A 17,095-nucleotide genomic window follows, 5' to 3' on the forward strand; every position below is an offset into this window, starting at 1 on the left:
GTCATGTAATCAGGAAGGCATTGATCATTTGAATGGAGAACCAGGCAAAGAAAAAAAGAAATAGAATTTACAAGCGCTTCACTGAAATTTTAAGAAACTCAAAATTTCAAGAAAGTTAAATGGAAATTAATGTCATAATATCCATGCTACTAATCTAATAATATAATTATTCTTTTATTTTCATAAATGAAAAATATATTTAAATGAGCTTTCATAGGTTCAATTCTGATTTCAGTTTCTTGATTTCTGTTATATTATCTTAATTTCCCAACCTCAAAATCTCTGGCAATAAAGATTTTCTGAGCTTCAATCAGGAGGTTGATAAAGGGATGACAATAGTTACATTTATCACCCCTAAGTTTCACCTTGTGAGTTTATAAAAGAAATATTGATGGACTTGATCACTTAAAACTACAAGCTTCCCTAGTGGCACAGTGGAGACGGAAACAGGCTTGATCCTTTGTTCAGGAAGAGTTCCCATGCCATGGAGCAATTAAGCCTGTGTACCACGACTACTGAGCTCATGCTCTAGAACCCACAAACTGCAGCTACTGAGCTCATGCTCTAGAACCCACAAACTGCAGCTACTGAGCTCATGCCACAGTTACTGAAGCCTGTGCACCTAGGACCCACGCTCCATACTAGAAGCCACTGCAATGAGAAGCCCACGCTCCACAACTAGAGAGGAGCCCCTGCTCTCCAAAACTAGAGAAAACCTGCATGCAGTAACAAAGACCCAGCATAGCCAATAATAATAAAAAGATTAAAAAAAAACTCAAATTTCTTCACAGAAAAATGCAACAGGGACAGAATAAAAAGTTGAACAATGGACTGAGAGGATATTGGCAGCACATATGAATGACAAGGATTAATAACCATAATTTACAAGCTGATGAGGAAATGACATATCACTCAACTGAAAACTAGGTAAAAGTCTGGAATGAGCAACTCAGAAAAGAAATGATATGTGGACAGTAACCATGATAAGCTGCTTAGCTTGCTGGTTTATCAAGAACATGCAACTGAAAAGAATGAGAGAACATACTGGACAGAAGAGCAGCAGAAATTTATAAAGTTGGTAGCAATCAGTGTTGGTGAGGATGTGGGGAAATAGGACATCTTATACATTACTAATAGGATTATTAATTTTTATATACTGTTGAAAAAATATTTTAAGAGTGAACATATTCTTTGACCCAGAAATCTTTTCCAATTTCCTGTTAATTCATCCTACAAAAAGAAAAGCAAACTAGCTAAGCATATGTGTACAAAGATGTTAATTGCAATATTTTTGCAGTGGAAAATCTTGAAGGCATCTGAATACTCATCAGTAAGGGAGTTGACGAATGGATTATGGGGCATCCATATTATGGAGCCTCAGTGAGTTATTAAAGTAAGCATGTGTTTCTCCATGATATGGGAGTCCAAGATCAACTTAAACAGCTGGGGTACAGAGAAAGTGTGGAGAAGGAAATGGCAACCCACTCCCGTATTCTTGCCTGGAGAATTCCCATGGACAGAGGAGCCTGCAGGCTATAGCCCATGGGGTCCTGAAGAGTCGGACACGACTGAGCGACTAAGAACAGCACAGAGAAAGTGAAATGTAGAGGGAGGCTTGGGAGCTGGGAGGGCTTTAAAGGAAGGCCAAGGGCCACATGAGCTTGGATGAATGGGATGGGGGTCAATGCATTCCTACAAATGCCTCTGCTTCATTTCCCCTTAAACATGGATGAAGAAATGTATTGTCTGCATTATCTATCATATCTAATTCAACTCCAGATATTTCAGCTCTTATAACCTGATAGAAGAGGGTGAATAGTTGCTTTTTGCTTTGTTGTTGCTTTGTTTAGTTGTTAAGTCATGTCTGACTCTTGTGACCTCATGGATTGTAGCCTGCCAGCCTCCTCTGTCCATGAGATTTCCCAGGCAAGAATATTGGAGTGGGTTGCCGTTTTCTTCTCCATGTTGCTCTTTAAGATTTCCTAACTCTGATATTTTCCTGCCTGCACTCTTTTCTTTCTTTCTTTCTTTGATTAAGATCTTCTAAGGTGCTGAGCCACATATTCTGCTGCTTCTGGTTGGTATAAAATTATCCAGCCAAGATGACAAGGCGGAAAAGTCAGAAGACAGAAAGTTTTTTTAAAGTCATGTTGTTTTGCAAATGGTATTAAAGCTGTATTTACACTCACAAGGAGAATGCTGCTTCAGCATATTGTTAATTAGGACACTACCCGAGGCTAGCGCAGATTAATCTCCTCAAATATGCTTACTGTATAGAGTAATCATGATTAATTAGCAGAATTGCTCCACAGGATTGGTCCAAAATGAGAGAATTTGAGGACAATCTTGTTTTGTCTCCTGTTGGAGAAGCTGCAAAGCTTCTAGCTGAGGCACCTTTAGCACAGAGTCCACTAGTTCATCTGAGTAGGTACCATGGTATTAGGTGAACAAGAGATGATAAATAGGCAGCCAGTAATACCCTTTCAATTATCCTTGTAAAACTGCTACTTAGAGACCTCAAGGGTATTAGATCAAGACACTAGCAGGCTAATGGGCAAGATGCCTTTGGAGAGAGCTTGGCACTCAGGAGACAAAGAACTTAAATTTGCTCTAATGTCTGACCGCCACTTGGTAGCACTGACATTTCTCCCTTAATTTTTAGAGCGCTTGCCTAGAGGTGACCCACTGTGTTTCCTAGGGATCAGTGGGATTGTTGTTAATGCTAGGCTGATTTTCTTTTATTGTTTGATATTTCTGCACACTGCCACATGGCTGCCTTGGGTACTGCCTTATTGTAATAGTCTGGACTCTACCTGCTCAGGCCCAGCTCTGTGGACCTGTGCCTTCACCAGCTTTGTTTTGCTGTGTCCTTCTCTGGATCATCAGGGCTTCCCTGGTGGCTCAGATGGTAAAGCATCTGCCTCCCATGCAGGAGACCTGGGTGTGATCCCTGGGTCGGGAAGATCCCCTGGAGAAGGATATGGCAACCCACTCCAGTACTCTTGCCTGAAAAATTCCATGGACAGAGGAGCCTCGTAGGCTACAGTCCATGGGGTGGCAAAGAGTCGGACACGACTTAGCAACTTCACTTCTCTGAATCATAGCTCCATCTCAGGTGTTATTTTGTAGTCAAATGTTGCAACTCCTGCCTCTACTGTGCTAGGTGTTCTTTGAGATACTATAATGAACAGGATTTAGTTCCAGCCATGGGCAACTCCAAGGGTGACCTTGGGAAAGGGCTTTATTGTCCCCCTCATCCTCACCACTCTCCCAAATCCATCCAAACTCAACATAGGGTATGTATTAGCCAAGATCCTTTAGAGAAACAGAACTGGTAGAATAAATATCTGTGTTTCTATCTAACAAAAAATATATATGTAGGATGATGAGACATTGGCTGATAAGTCCCATGATTTGCTATCCACCAGCTGGAGATCCAGGAAAGCCAGTGGTATAATTCAGTCTGAGTCCAGAGGCCTGAAAACTGGGGGAGCCAATGTTTTAAATCCCTGTCTGAGGGCTGAGAAGTTGAGACAAGATGTCCCAGCCTAAGCAGGCAGGGAGGAAGCAAAAAGGGCAATTTCCTCCATCTTCTACTTTTCATTCTATTCAGGACCTCAATGAAATGGATGATGCCCACCTGCATAGGAGAGGGCTGTCTAGTGAGTCCAGATTCCAATGCTAATTTCATCCGGAAACACCCTCATAGGCACATTCAGAAGTAATGTGTTATATGGGCATCTGATGGCCAGCCACATTGACACATAAAAATACTATCAGAGAGTGGTAGTAAACACTGGGAGCTTGAAATGTAATCAGCTTCATACAACTCCAAAGAAATATATAGAGTTGCAGGAGAATTTGCTGTAGTGTGCTTGCTACACAAATGGAACTTCTAGGTAAATCCCTAGAAAGAGATTTACTAATCAGATTACCGCCCGCTGGTCCCCATTGCCACCTGAAATTTGGGAGCTTCCACTGGACCAATATAGGAGTAATAGTCTGGTGGTGGAGGCAGGGAATTCCCAAAAAGCCTCAGTCAAAAGCAGAGTGTGGACAGGACTCTAGATTAGATGTAAGTGCTGTGAGAGAAGAGAGAGTGGGCAAAATTTTTGACTGTTGTAATAGATAATCAGCTTCCCTGAGGGCTTAGCAGGTAAAGAATCCACCTGCAGGGGACAGAGGAGACGCGAGTTTGATCCCTGGGTTGGGAAGATCCCCTGGAGAAGGAAATGGCAACCCACTCCAGTATTCTTGTTTGGGAAATCCCAGGGACAGAGGAGCCTGGTGGGCTACTAGGTCCATGGGATTGCAAAGAGCTGGACACGACGGAGCAACTAAGTACACACACAACAGATGATGTTCAAGAGTGGGTATGTCTCTTGATCCAAAGTAGTTTCCTTCTGGAACAAGAAAAGGGATACATAACAGAGGACTATACTTTGCTGACTCAATAAAAGAACAGTACAGAAACTCACAGGGGTTAACTAAGCTGCAGAACCCGAACTGCATGTCATCTTAGAGCACTGGGGTAGGGGCTCAGCCATCTGGGTCCTGTTAAACCAGGGATGAAGAACTTAAGCCTGAGGTTGAGGCTGCAGACTCATTAGCTGGGAGCTAAAGGCTGAAAACTAAGCTGTCTGTGTTTGGTCTGAAACCCTGGCTTGTGACAGCGAGCTAATAGACTCTCCCCAGGCCTCTGTCAAGAGGGGACTTTCCTTCAGAGAAAATGGGGGATTATGTCCCTGGGAGGTTATAGAGCTTCTCTCAGGGCGGGAAGTAAATCAATACTGATGCTGGTAACAGAATCACATAATTCTGCTGACTTGCAGTGGAGTGGTGTTTCAAATATTATCCTGAGCACCATGGAGACACCCCAGGTGAAGTGTAGGTATGTGTGTGTGTGTGTGTGTGTGTGTATGCACACACAGAACATACAAGAGCTCACTTTTCACCCTTCCTCTGGCCTTCAGAGCACTTTGTGTGTTTACTACCCCATCATGCCCTTCACTGGGGCTGTGAGTGCATTTGCATGCCCTCGCTGGACTGTAAGCACTGTAGGAGCAAGATAAAAAAGTTCTTGCTTTGTTTTATAATGCTCACTGTGCTAAGCAAGTGACTATGCACTGAATCGTCTAGTCAAGGCTATGGTTTTTCCTGTGGTCATGTATGGATGTGAGAGTTGGACTGTGAAGAAGGCTGAGCGCCGAAGAATTGATGCTTTTGAACTGTGGTGTTGGAGAAGACTCTTGAAACTCCAGTACTTTGGCCACCTCATGCGAAGAGTTGACTCACTGGAAAAGACTCTGATGCTGGGAGGGATTGGGGGCATGAGGAGAAGGGGACGACAGAGGATGAGATGGCTGGATGGCATCGCCCACTCGATGGACGTGAGTCTCAGTGAACTCCGGGAGTTGGTGATGGACAGGGAGGCCTGGCGTGCTGCGATTCATGGGGTCGCAAAGAGTCGGACATGACTGAGCGACTGATCTGATCTGATCTGATGCACTGAATGGGCACAGGAGTTACAGCATCCTCCAGTAACAGGGCAGGAAGTGAGGGGGCTCTGGGGAACACGCAGAGAACAGCTCACAACCCTCAGGTTTTCTGTGCTCTGCCAGTAGTACTGAGCCACCATTGACATCACAGTTCATAGCTGTGGTTGTGAACCACTATTTGGAGCTCCATTTTGCAAATGGTGCTCTATGGAGCACTGTTTAGCAAGATGTTAGTAGCATTTTTGCAAATAAATAAAATGATTAAGTTAAGTAAAAATTTCAAATGGTCTGTATTCAAGTAAATCTATGATACACTATAGTCCTGCTGGTGACTTGTGACTTAATGGTTTTTCTTTTTGTTGTTCTTTTTTTAAAACTCAGCTAGATGTAACTTTTACTGTTCATTTATTTATTGTATTGAAATGTAGTTGATGTCTGATATTAGGTTAATTTCAGATATACTGCATGATGATTTGATATTTGCATACATTATGAAATGACCACCTCATGTCTAATAGCTATCTGTCCTCATTCACAGTTATTACAATATTATTGACCATATTTCTTACACTGTGAATTCCATGCTCATGCCTTCCTTATTACAGAACTGGAGGCTTGTCCCTCTTAATCCCACTTATCTATTTTGTCCACTCCCTACATCCCTCCCTTCTGGCAACCACCCAGTTTTCCTCTGTATCTGTGAGTCTGTTTTCACTTTGTTTTGTTTTTTAGATTCCATATATAAGTGAGACCATGTGGAATTTGTCTTTTTCTGTCTGACTTGATTTGCTTAGCATAATATCCTCTAGATCCATTTATATTGTTGCAAACGGCAAGATACCTTTTTATAAGCTGAGTAATATTCCATTGCATATGTCTGTACACACACACATACACAGACACTTAGATTGCTTTCATATCTTACATATTGTATGTAATGCTGCAATGAACATTGGAGAGTATATATATTTTTGAACTAGTGTTTTTATTTTCTCTGGGTAAATATTAAGAAGTGCAATTGTTGATTCATATGTTAGTTCTATTTTTTGAGGAACCACCACACTATTTTCATAGTGGTTGCACCAATCTACAATCCCACCAACACCACATAAGGATTCCCTTTAGTCCGCATCCTAGAGCTATTTGTATATTTTGATATTAACCCTTTATAGAATATATTGTTGGCAAATATCTTCTCCCGTTCAGTTGGTTACATTTTCATTTTGTTGATAGTTCTGTTTGCTGTGCAAAAGTTTTTTAGTTTGGTGTAGTCCCTTTTTTTCTTGCTTTTGTGTCCTTTTCCTAAGAAGACATATTTAAAAAAAATATTACTAAGACAAACGTCAAAGAGCATACTCTAGATGTTTTATGGTTTCATGTCTTACATTGAGTTCTTTAATCTATTCTGAGTTTATTTTTGTATATGGTTTGGGAAAGTAATGAACTACTTATATGCCGGTTACCTTAAACTACATAATTTCTCTTTCTTAGGAATTTTAAAGGGAACCAGGAACCAAAGGGGATAAGAGAATAGCCACCTTTGGCCAAGGAAATGCCCATGCTATTAATAAAACACCTGAAAGCTTAAAAAAGCTACTGGGAGAACAGGCAGAAAAGAAATTATGACAGAGAAAGCATTTATAAGTAATTATAGGGGCCATGAAGCTCCAATACCTTGGCAACCTGATGCAAAGAGCTGACTCATTGGAAAAGACCCTGATGCTGGGAAGGATTGAAGGCAGGAGGAAAAGGGGACGACAGAGGGTGAGATGGTTGGATGGCATCATTGACTCCATGGACATGAGTTTGAGCAAGCTGTGGGAGATAGTGAAGGACAGGGAAGCCTGGAGTGCTGCAGTTCATGGGGTCGCAGAGACATGAACTGAGCGACTGAACAACGACAACCACATTACGGCAATCAAAGTAACAGACAAATCTAACACCTCCCAAGCTTTCTGTGTCCTTTTTCCCCACTGAGTTTTTTTTTTTTTTTGTGGTAATAATACTTAAGACAAGATCTACTCTCTTTACTTTTTGAGTGCACAGTGTTGTAGAGCAGATCTCTAGAACTTATTCATCTAGCATAACTGAAATTTTATGTCCAGTGAACAATTCTTCATTTTTCCAAAGTCTATATCCTCCATTTGTGAAAATCTATTCTTGATCCATAGCACCTGCTAAGCTGTATGATCTCATAAACCATCTCTGTTCAACTTCTGTTTGAAGTGTATGCTTTGCCAGCTTGACTTCTACTTCTTGTGGGTTCCCTGTCTAAGCCCCATCACTCATCAGGTGTTGCGCACATGTGTGTATGTGTGTGTGTGTATGTGTGTGGCAGAACTGGGAGGACAGCAGTGGGGGATAAAAGAAGTAAGGGCTGTGCTTGATAAAAAATACCTGCTTTCACTACTGTTCTATTTTTCTAGGTTCCTATTTCATCACCTCACACTGTCCTATTCAACATTCTAAACTTATTTTTATTCCACTCCCCAGCCTGCACCATCCTATCTCTATCTCTAGAGATACTATCCACATTCCCACTCATTTTGAATGCAATGTAAAGCATAAAAACACATACATATGCCTCTTTCTTTTTTATATGTTTCTCTCATGTGTATTATTCTGTTTAGTTATATCATTGTTCTTATTTTTTTAAGATGGAAATTATTCCCATTTTTCAGATGAAAAAGCAAATACATAGAGATAAAGGTGATCAACTGGGGATCTCAGGCCATGGGAAAGTGATTGTATTTGGAATTAAATCTTTTGTTTAGTCAATAATGATTGTTTGCAAATTGCTTCATTACATTAAGGCCAATGAGGTTGGTAGCCTCTCTCTTTCCCTCTCCTTTCCAGTTCTGGGCTGTTTGACCCAACTAGTCTTGGTTATTATTTTTGAAACATGGCTTTACATTTTTTTTTTTCCTTTTTGTTTTTTCTTTTAGAACATCTTTCAATTTCTCTTCTAGAACTGGCTAGTTTCCTGGAGGACTGCTTAGGTGACCAAATTTCCCACTCCAGCCGACCTTCTTTTTCTCTCTGTAGTTTTGTTATTCATCTTAGTTAACGGCTACACGAGCCAGGTGATCATTCAGGCCAAAATTCTCAAAGGTATATCTAAATTCACAAGAAGAACTTGACGTCTTGCACTGGATGATGTTAAACAACTACCAGAAAGGAAACCAACTGTGTACTTCCTACAGGCCAGGCTCTGTATGAGGCATTTAAGTGAGATAATGGAACAGATTGCTGGTATGATTGGTTCCCATCCTGGAGGAGGTGATGTTGGAGATTAACCTGGAAGGACAGGGATTTAAATAGGTGAAAGGAGGAATTAACAAACCAAGAGAAATATTTACAGCATTGTTTTCTTTTTTTAAAGTCGCTCAGTCATGTCTGACTCTTTGCAACCCCATGGACAATATAGTCTATGGAATTCTCCAGATCAGAAATACTGGAGTGGGTAGCTGTTCCCTTCTCCAGGGGATCTTCCTGACCTAGGAATTGAATCAGGGTCTCCTGCATTGCAGGTGGATTCTTTGCTAGCTAAGCTATCAGGGAAGCTCATTTACAGCATAGGTCTTGTGATTAATTCCTATAATAGATTAGAGTAAGACTAATCTGCTACACTCCTTGGAAGGAAAGTTATGACCAACCTAGATAGCATATTCAAAAGCAGAGACATTACTTTGCCAACAAAGGTCCATCTAGTCAAGGCTATGGTTTTTCCAGTGGTCATGTATGGATGTGAGAGTTGGACTGTGAAGAAAGCTGAGCGCTGAAGAATTGATGCTTTTGAACTGTGGTGTTGGAGAAGACTTTTGAGAGTCCCTTGGACTGCAAGGAGATCCAACCAGTCCATTCTAAAGGAGATCAGTCCTGGGTGTTCTTTGGAAGGAATGATGCTAAAGCTGAAACTCCAGTACTTTGGCCACTTCATGCGAAGAGTTGACTCATTGGAAAAGACTGTGATGCTGGGAGGGATTGGGGGCAGGAGGAGAAGGGGACAACAGAGGATGAGATGGCTGGATGGCATCACCGACTTGATAGACATGAGTTTGGGTGAACTCTGGGAGTTGGTGTTGGACAGGGAGGCCTGGCGTCCTGCAATTCATGGGGTTGCAAAGAGTCAGACATGACTGAGCGACTGAACTGAACTGAACTGAACTGAATCTGTTATAACAGGTGGCTCAGTGGTAAAGAATCTGCCTGCCAATGCAGGATACACAAGAGTCACGGGTTCAACCCCTGGGTTGGGAAGATCCCCTGGAGAATGAAATGGCAAGCTATTGGCAATGTTTGTGCTGGGAGAATCCCATGGACAGAGGAAACTGATGGGCTATAATCCGTGGGGTTCACTGAGTGACTGAGCCCACACAAGCTGCTATAACAGAGACTTGACAATACAGTGGCTTAATGAGTAAAGCAGTTTTTTTTTTCCTCTTATGAAACAGTCCTGTTGTGAACAGTCCAGGTGGGCTGGTCTGCTGTCGTCTGGGGCGCTGCCATTTTCTTCATGTTTGAAGCTGGTTTGATGTCACATTCAGGTTCCAGCCATTGGAAAGGGGAATGGGGAACACAGAGGAGGCACGTTCCATGCCCCACAACTAGGTCAAAGGGACAAAAAGAGGCTGGTTGTGTAATCTAGCTAGGCTGCCATGTGCTCTCCTTGATTCCACTTCATTTAACTTGGCAGGTTGAGAGAGTGGATGCGGGGTACCCTGCAGCCTCATAGCCATCCCAATGATTTCCTTCACTCCTTTTAAAAAAGGTTTTATTGTTACACCATTGCTTATGTTTTATGTTTTGGTTTTTTGGCAGTGAGACATGTGGGATATTAGCTCTCTGACCAGGGATTGAACTGGTACCCCCTGAATTGGAAGGTGAATTAACTACTGGACTGCCAGGCAAGACCCTCCCTTCACTCATTTGAAACTTTATTGGGAGTGACAGTGGGCTCGCTGGGAGCAGGGAGAAGTGTGTGGCATCAAGAAAAGGAAAGCTATTTCACAGAATCAAAAGCTGTGGTGTGAAGCTTACACTATGTTCCTGCTGACCACCTTGAACAGAGCTGTTCTACTTCTAGAATCAAACAACCAAAGGAAACTTTAGTTAATTTATAGAAACAACAAAGTTAACAGTGAGATTAGAATGCTGATGACTTAAAATTGTCTTCTGGTAATTTTCCATGAAAACTTTGGCATCTGCTAAGGCTTACGGTCAGGAAGATCCCTGGAAAAGGAAATGGCAAGCCACTCCAGTATTCTCGCCTGGGAAATCCCGTGGGCAGAGGAGCCTGGTGTGCTACAGTCCATGGGGTTCAAAGAAATGGACACAACTCAGTGACTAAACAACAACAACAACAGAGCTTAAATGCAAATAATGTGAAGAGATGAGAAAGTAAATGAACACTTGACACTTGAGAGGGTGCTCTGATGCAAAAAGCTTTCCTAGCCACACCCTCACAGTTCACATTTTGTTTCAGGGGCCTATGTGTTTCTGGTTGAGATTTCACTTGAAATACACATCATGCAGTTATGCGTCCTGCCAGAAGAAGCGTTTTCTCTCTTGTAAGCTGGAATGAAGCACATCATTATTTCGCATGGCAGAACCCCGACAGCTCCCAGGCACTCCTCCACCCGAGTGTGTCTGAGAATTGTTTGTTTAGGAGAGGGGAAACGACCTGCTGTTTCATTTGCTTAGAATAATCCCACCACCTGCCTCTGTGGCAGGTGTCATGGGGTGCGAGGTGAGGGGCCTCCCTTACAAGGATATATCCTGAGAAAAGCTGCTAGAATCTGTTCTCAGGTTGGAGAGGGTACACACACACACACACACACACACACACACACACACATGCTTGAATACATATAGCACAATCCAAACTGGAGGCAGAGTGGGTCTGGGCATGAGATGTTTTGCCCCTACCTGCTTCCCTGAAGCACACGCCAGTTGGTGGCAGTTTAAAACTTTGCACTTAAGAAGCTTAATTTTTTTTTCCAAAGAGCAAGACTCTTCTGGGCTGACATCTTCTTCACATGCAGCCTGGTGGGAATGAATCCTGTAAAAATGAGAACCAGGCCATCTCTTATCGTGCCTGAGAAGGTCAGGGAAGGGGCATTTTGCTGCTCCGCCTTGCGATGTTTTCCCTCAGGGTCCCATCTGCCTCATCAAATTCTGCTTCTGACTGGCTGATACCAGCCCCCTGGGAGTTGTTCTTGACATCCGAAATCAATAAGCTGAGCTGTCAATCTTCCCAGGCTTCCTCAACTGCAAGGGGCTGCCTTTCCTGACTGGGCATTTTGGGAGAAGCCAGAATTCCATTTTTATAGCAACTCACTCGGTCCTCCGTGAAGCTGGCTAATTCTCAGGATTAATTGCCTCATTAATGAGGGAGATTCACACAGTATATTTGCTTTTAGCCAGGTTGTCAGATACCTTTGAAAGGGTTTAATGTCAATAAAATTTCAATGTAGCTGTTAGTTTAGTTAAGTAAGCATTTAATAACTCCACTTGGGCCATCACTGCTCTGGGAAAAGACCAAAGCAGGCTATCTGCTAAATTCAGGGTTCCATGGGGACAAGAACTTGGATCCAAGTGTAAAGAGGTTGCTCGGTGAGTCTGGGGAAATCGGGGGAGGCTACAGGAAAATGAAAATAAATAAGAGCTAGACTGAACTTGAATATTAGTCATGTATTACATAGCATGAAATTAAGCATGCCATCTGATTTACCGAATACTTGGTTCAAATTGGAAAGCTTTAGCATTGTGATTTACAGACATCCTTTTTTGCATTGTTATATCCTGCCCCACGACATTTGTATCTGCTTTTCTTTCTACATCGGTGTTTTTCTTTAGGTATTTATAGTGATTCCCTCTTGAACGTTTTTTGATTCTTGATTTCAGTGTTCCTACCATGGGGAGATTCTTTCATCACCTTGTTAAAAATAGTTGGACCTGTCATCACTCTATCATCTCTTTTTAAAGTACTGGCGTGGGAGCAGGTGCTTACATGTTTAACATCTGTCTTCCCTGTGGAGCGGAAGAAGGACCAGACTTGTTCTGTTCACACCCATACCCCCAGAGCCAGGAACAATTCTTGGTATAGTGTACCTGCTCAATAAATAAACAACAATTGAATCAATGTAATATTAATAAAAGAAACAATATTAATTATAAGAAAATCTTTCCAAATACTCTCATCCAGAAATAAACACCGTTCATATGAGGAATCCACCTCATTTCAGATACTGTTCTATATTGTTGCTGTTGTGAAGGTGGAAGTGTCAGTCGCTCAGCTGTGTCCAACTCTTTCCCGCCAGTCTCCTCTGTCCATGGGATTCTCCAGGCAAGATTACTGGAGTGAGTTGCCATTCCCTTTTCCAGGGGATCTTCCCAACCCAGGATCAAACTCAGGTCTCCAGCCTTGCAGGCAGATTCTTTGAGCCACGCTGAGCCTCCAGGGAATCCACCCTGATGTTGTTTAGCTGTTGTTGTTCAGTTTGACTGTTTTTGACCTCGTGGACAGAAGCACTGCAGGCTTCCCTGACCCTCACTATCTCTCTGAGTGTGCTCACGCACATGTCCATTCAGTCAGTGATGCCATCCAACCATCCAACCATCCTCTGCCACCCTCTTCTCCTTCTGCCTTCGATCTTTCCCAGGATCAGGGTCTTTTCCAATGAGTCATCTATACATATTTATATTAAAATAGGATAGGACTATCAGTGCTCTTTTAAGAGTGTTTTAAGTTTAATTTCATTTGACTGAATAGAAGAGAAAAATGAAGATAAAAGGTGAAATTTTAAATGGATTTATTTTTTTACTGTAAGAGACATTATTTCCTAAAATATTCCACTAAAAAGATTATGCAAAATATTGACAAGTTGGAATCACTATCATTTTTTTAAAAAATTACATTTTGAGTTTGAGTTTCTGCCATAAAAGATTAGTATTCTCATATTCCCTCTTTCCCGATTTTTAAAGTTATTTCTCTTATAGTGTTCACAGTTTACTTTTTCTTTATTATCTGTAATTCAAACAATTGTCAAGTGTTTTTTTTTTTTTTAAAGGAGTCCCTACCCACCATCAGTCCTTTCTTACTGGAGCTCTGCCATCCCTGAGGTTAACATCTGCTAAAACTCTCACTTAACTGGATTCCTTTGGCAAGTGGATTTTCCCAGCAGGCCATGGGGTGGCAGTGTGGCATTGCTATTAAAGAGGGAAGTTTCTAGAGTCACCACCTGGGGTTAACATTTCAGCTCTGCCATTTCCTAGCTGTGTGACCTTGGGAAAGTTTCCTACTTTCTCTGTATCTTAGTCTCTTTATTTGAAATGTGGATAATAATAGAACCTACTCCATAGGGCCATGCTGCTGTGCTGTGCTCAGCTGTGTCCCACTCTTTGCGACCCCATGGACTGTAGCCCACCAGGCTCCTCTGTCCGTGGAATTTTCCAAACAAGAATACTGGAGAGGGTTGCCGTTTCCTCCCCTCTTCCCCACCCAGAGATGCAACCTGGGTCTCCTTTGTCTCCTGCACTGCAAGCGAATCCCCCTGCAATGCAGGAGACCCTGGTTTGATTCCTGGTTTGCGAAGATCCTCTGGAGAAGGGAAAGGCTACCCACTCCAGTATGGGATCGCAAAGAATTGGGCACAACTTTCACATCACATCACATATAGGGACATAGATTAGATGACACAATGCTCTTCACACAATCCTTGGCACTCAGTAAACCTGCCCCTCGAACTCCCCTTGAGAGATCTCATTCCTTTCAGGGTTGCCTGCCCCAAATAGCTCTCATCCTTCCTGGCTGTGGAGTCCAACAGATCAAAGATTCTTTCTTCCCTAGACCTCACACTTGAGTTACACAAATACTGCCGTTTGCTATTCCCAGTCCCTTCCAATTAGGACTTGTGAGTTCAAACGTTAGGCTGTCTATGACACATGCAGCAGTGAAACTGACTGACAGGGAGCAGAGGCAGCTGTGGAGGGAAGCCAAAGGCGGCCGTGGGAGGTGGCCTGGTGCTGCTGAACCATTTTGGAATCGTCCTCTGGAGCCTGGCAGCCCCGGAGAAGGTCTGTAGCTTGGGATGCAGCCGGAGCCTGTATCTGACAAGTTTATTTCCACAGTTGGATGTGATTTGCCTTAATGCTGGTATCCCTCCTGCCAAGGTGCATGCTGTTTGCTCAGATGTTGGTCACATTTTGATAATCATTTAATCTTTATTTATTCTGTGCACCCTGTGGTGTAGATAATCATCTCTGGCTGCCAGAGGAGGAGACCTGCTAGAGTCAATATGGAACCTGAGTACCCTTTTCCAATGGGATTCTTTTCAAGAGATGGATGTGTTGATTTAAACGGAAAGTTTCTCGCAAAACTAATTTTTACGCAGGACAGGCATTTAAAAACTTATGGCAAATGAAAAATATGGGGGAAATTTTATGTTTTCTCTTAGAAAATTCTGATTAAGGCTCCTTTTTTTTTTAATGCTTGCTGCTGCTGCTGCTAAGTCGCTTCAGTCATGTCCAACTCTGTGCGACCCCATAGACGGCAGCCCACCAGGCTCCCCCATTCCTGGGATTCTCCAGGCAAGAACACTGGAGTGGGTTGCCATCGCCTTCTCCAATGTGTGAAAGTGAAGTCGCTCAGTTGTGTCTGACTCTTAGCGACTGCATGGACTGCAGCCCACCAGGCTCCTCCGTCCATGCGATTTTCCAGGCAAGAGTACTGCTTATGTTTTGGTAATTTCTCCACTGTTAATCCTTGACAATTCAAATATACTTGAATTTATCTATTTCCACAACTGAATTAGAGAGATGAGGATATTGAGAAGAGTAAACCAGTATAAATGATTTTCAAATTTCATTAGTGAATTCTTGGACCTATTCTTGAAAGAAATTGGCACTATAAACTTAATTCAGTATGTGTAATTTTTTAAATTTAAGAAATATTTTTTAAGGATTTGTTATAAGGGTTATGGTGAGTGAGTGACCGAGTGAAAGTCACTCAGTTGTATCTGACTCTTTGTGATCCCAAGGACTATACAGTCTGTGGAATTCTCTAGACCAGAATGCTAGAGTGGGTTCAGTTCAGTTCAGTCACTTAGTTGTGTCTGACTCTTTGCGACCCCATGAATCACAGTGCGGCAGGCCTCCCTGTCCATCACCAACTCCCGGAGTTCACTCAGACTCACGTCCATCGAGTCAGTGATGCCATCCAGCCATCTCATCCTCTGTCGTCCCCTCCTCCTCCTGCCCCCAATCCCTCTCAGCATCAGGACCTTTTCCAGTGAGTCAACTCTTCGCATGAGGTGGCCAAAATATTGGAGTTACAGCTTTAGCATCAGTTCTTCCAATGAACACCCAGGACTCATGTCCTTTAGAATGGACTGGTTGGATCTCCTTGCAGTCCAAGGGACTCTCAAGAGTCTTCTCCAACACCACAGTTCAAAAGCATCAATTCTTCGGCCCTCAGCTTTCTTCACAGTCCAACTCTCACATCCAAACATGACTACTGGAAAAACCATAGCCTTGACTAGACGGACCTTTGTTGGCAAGGAAATATCTCTGCTTTTCAATATACTATCTAGGTTGGTCATAACTTATCTTCCAAGGAGTAAGTATCTTTTAATTTCATGGCTGCAATCACCATCTGCAGTGATTTTGGAGCCCCAAAATATAAAGTCAGTCACTGTTTCCACTATTTCCCCATCTATTTCCCATGAAGTGATGGGACCAGATGCCATGATCTTAGTTTTCTGAATGTTGAGCTTTAAGCCAACTTTTTCACTCTCCTCTTTCACTTTCATCAAGAGGCTTTTTAGTTCCTCTTCACTTTCTGCCATAAGGGTGATGTCATCTGCATATCTGAGGTTATTGATATTTCTCCCGGCAATCTTGATTCCAGCTTGTGCTTCTTCCAGCCCAGCGTTTCTCATGATGTACTCTGCATAGAAGTTAAATAAGCAGGGTGACAATATACAGCCTTGACGTACTCCTTTTCCTATTTGGAACCAGTCTGTTGTTCCATGTCCAGTTCTAACTCTTGCTTCCTGACCTGCATATAGGTTTCTCAAGAGGCAGATCAGGTGGTCTGGTATTCCCATCTCTTTCCGAATTTTCCACAGTTTATTGTGATCCACACAGTCAAAGGCTTTGGCATAATCAATAAAGCAGAAATAGATGTTTTTCTGGAACTCTTGCTTTTTCCATGATCCAGTGGATGTTGGCAATTTGATCTCTGGTTCCTCTGCCTTTTCTAAAACCAGCTTGATCATCAGGAAGTTCATGGTTCACATATTGCTGAAGCCTGGCTTGGAGAATTTTGAGCATTACTTTCCTAGTGTGTGAGATGAGTGCAATTGTGCCGTAGTTTGAGCATTCTTTGGCATTGCCTTTCTTTGGGACTGGAATGAAAACTGACCTTTTCCAGTCCTGTGGCCACTGCTGAGTTTTCCAAATTTGCTGGCATATTGAGTGCAGCACTTTCACAGCATCATCTTTCAGGATTTGGAATAACTCAACTGGAATTCCATCACTTCCACTAGCTTTGTTCATAGTGATGCTTTCTAAGGCCCATTTGACTTTACATTCCA

This window comes from Bison bison, unplaced genomic scaffold, assembly GCF_000754665.1.
Source record: "Bison bison bison isolate TAMUID 2011002044 unplaced genomic scaffold, Bison_UMD1.0 scf7180017864136, whole genome shotgun sequence".
NCBI lineage: Eukaryota > Metazoa > Chordata > Mammalia > Artiodactyla > Bovidae > Bison > Bison bison.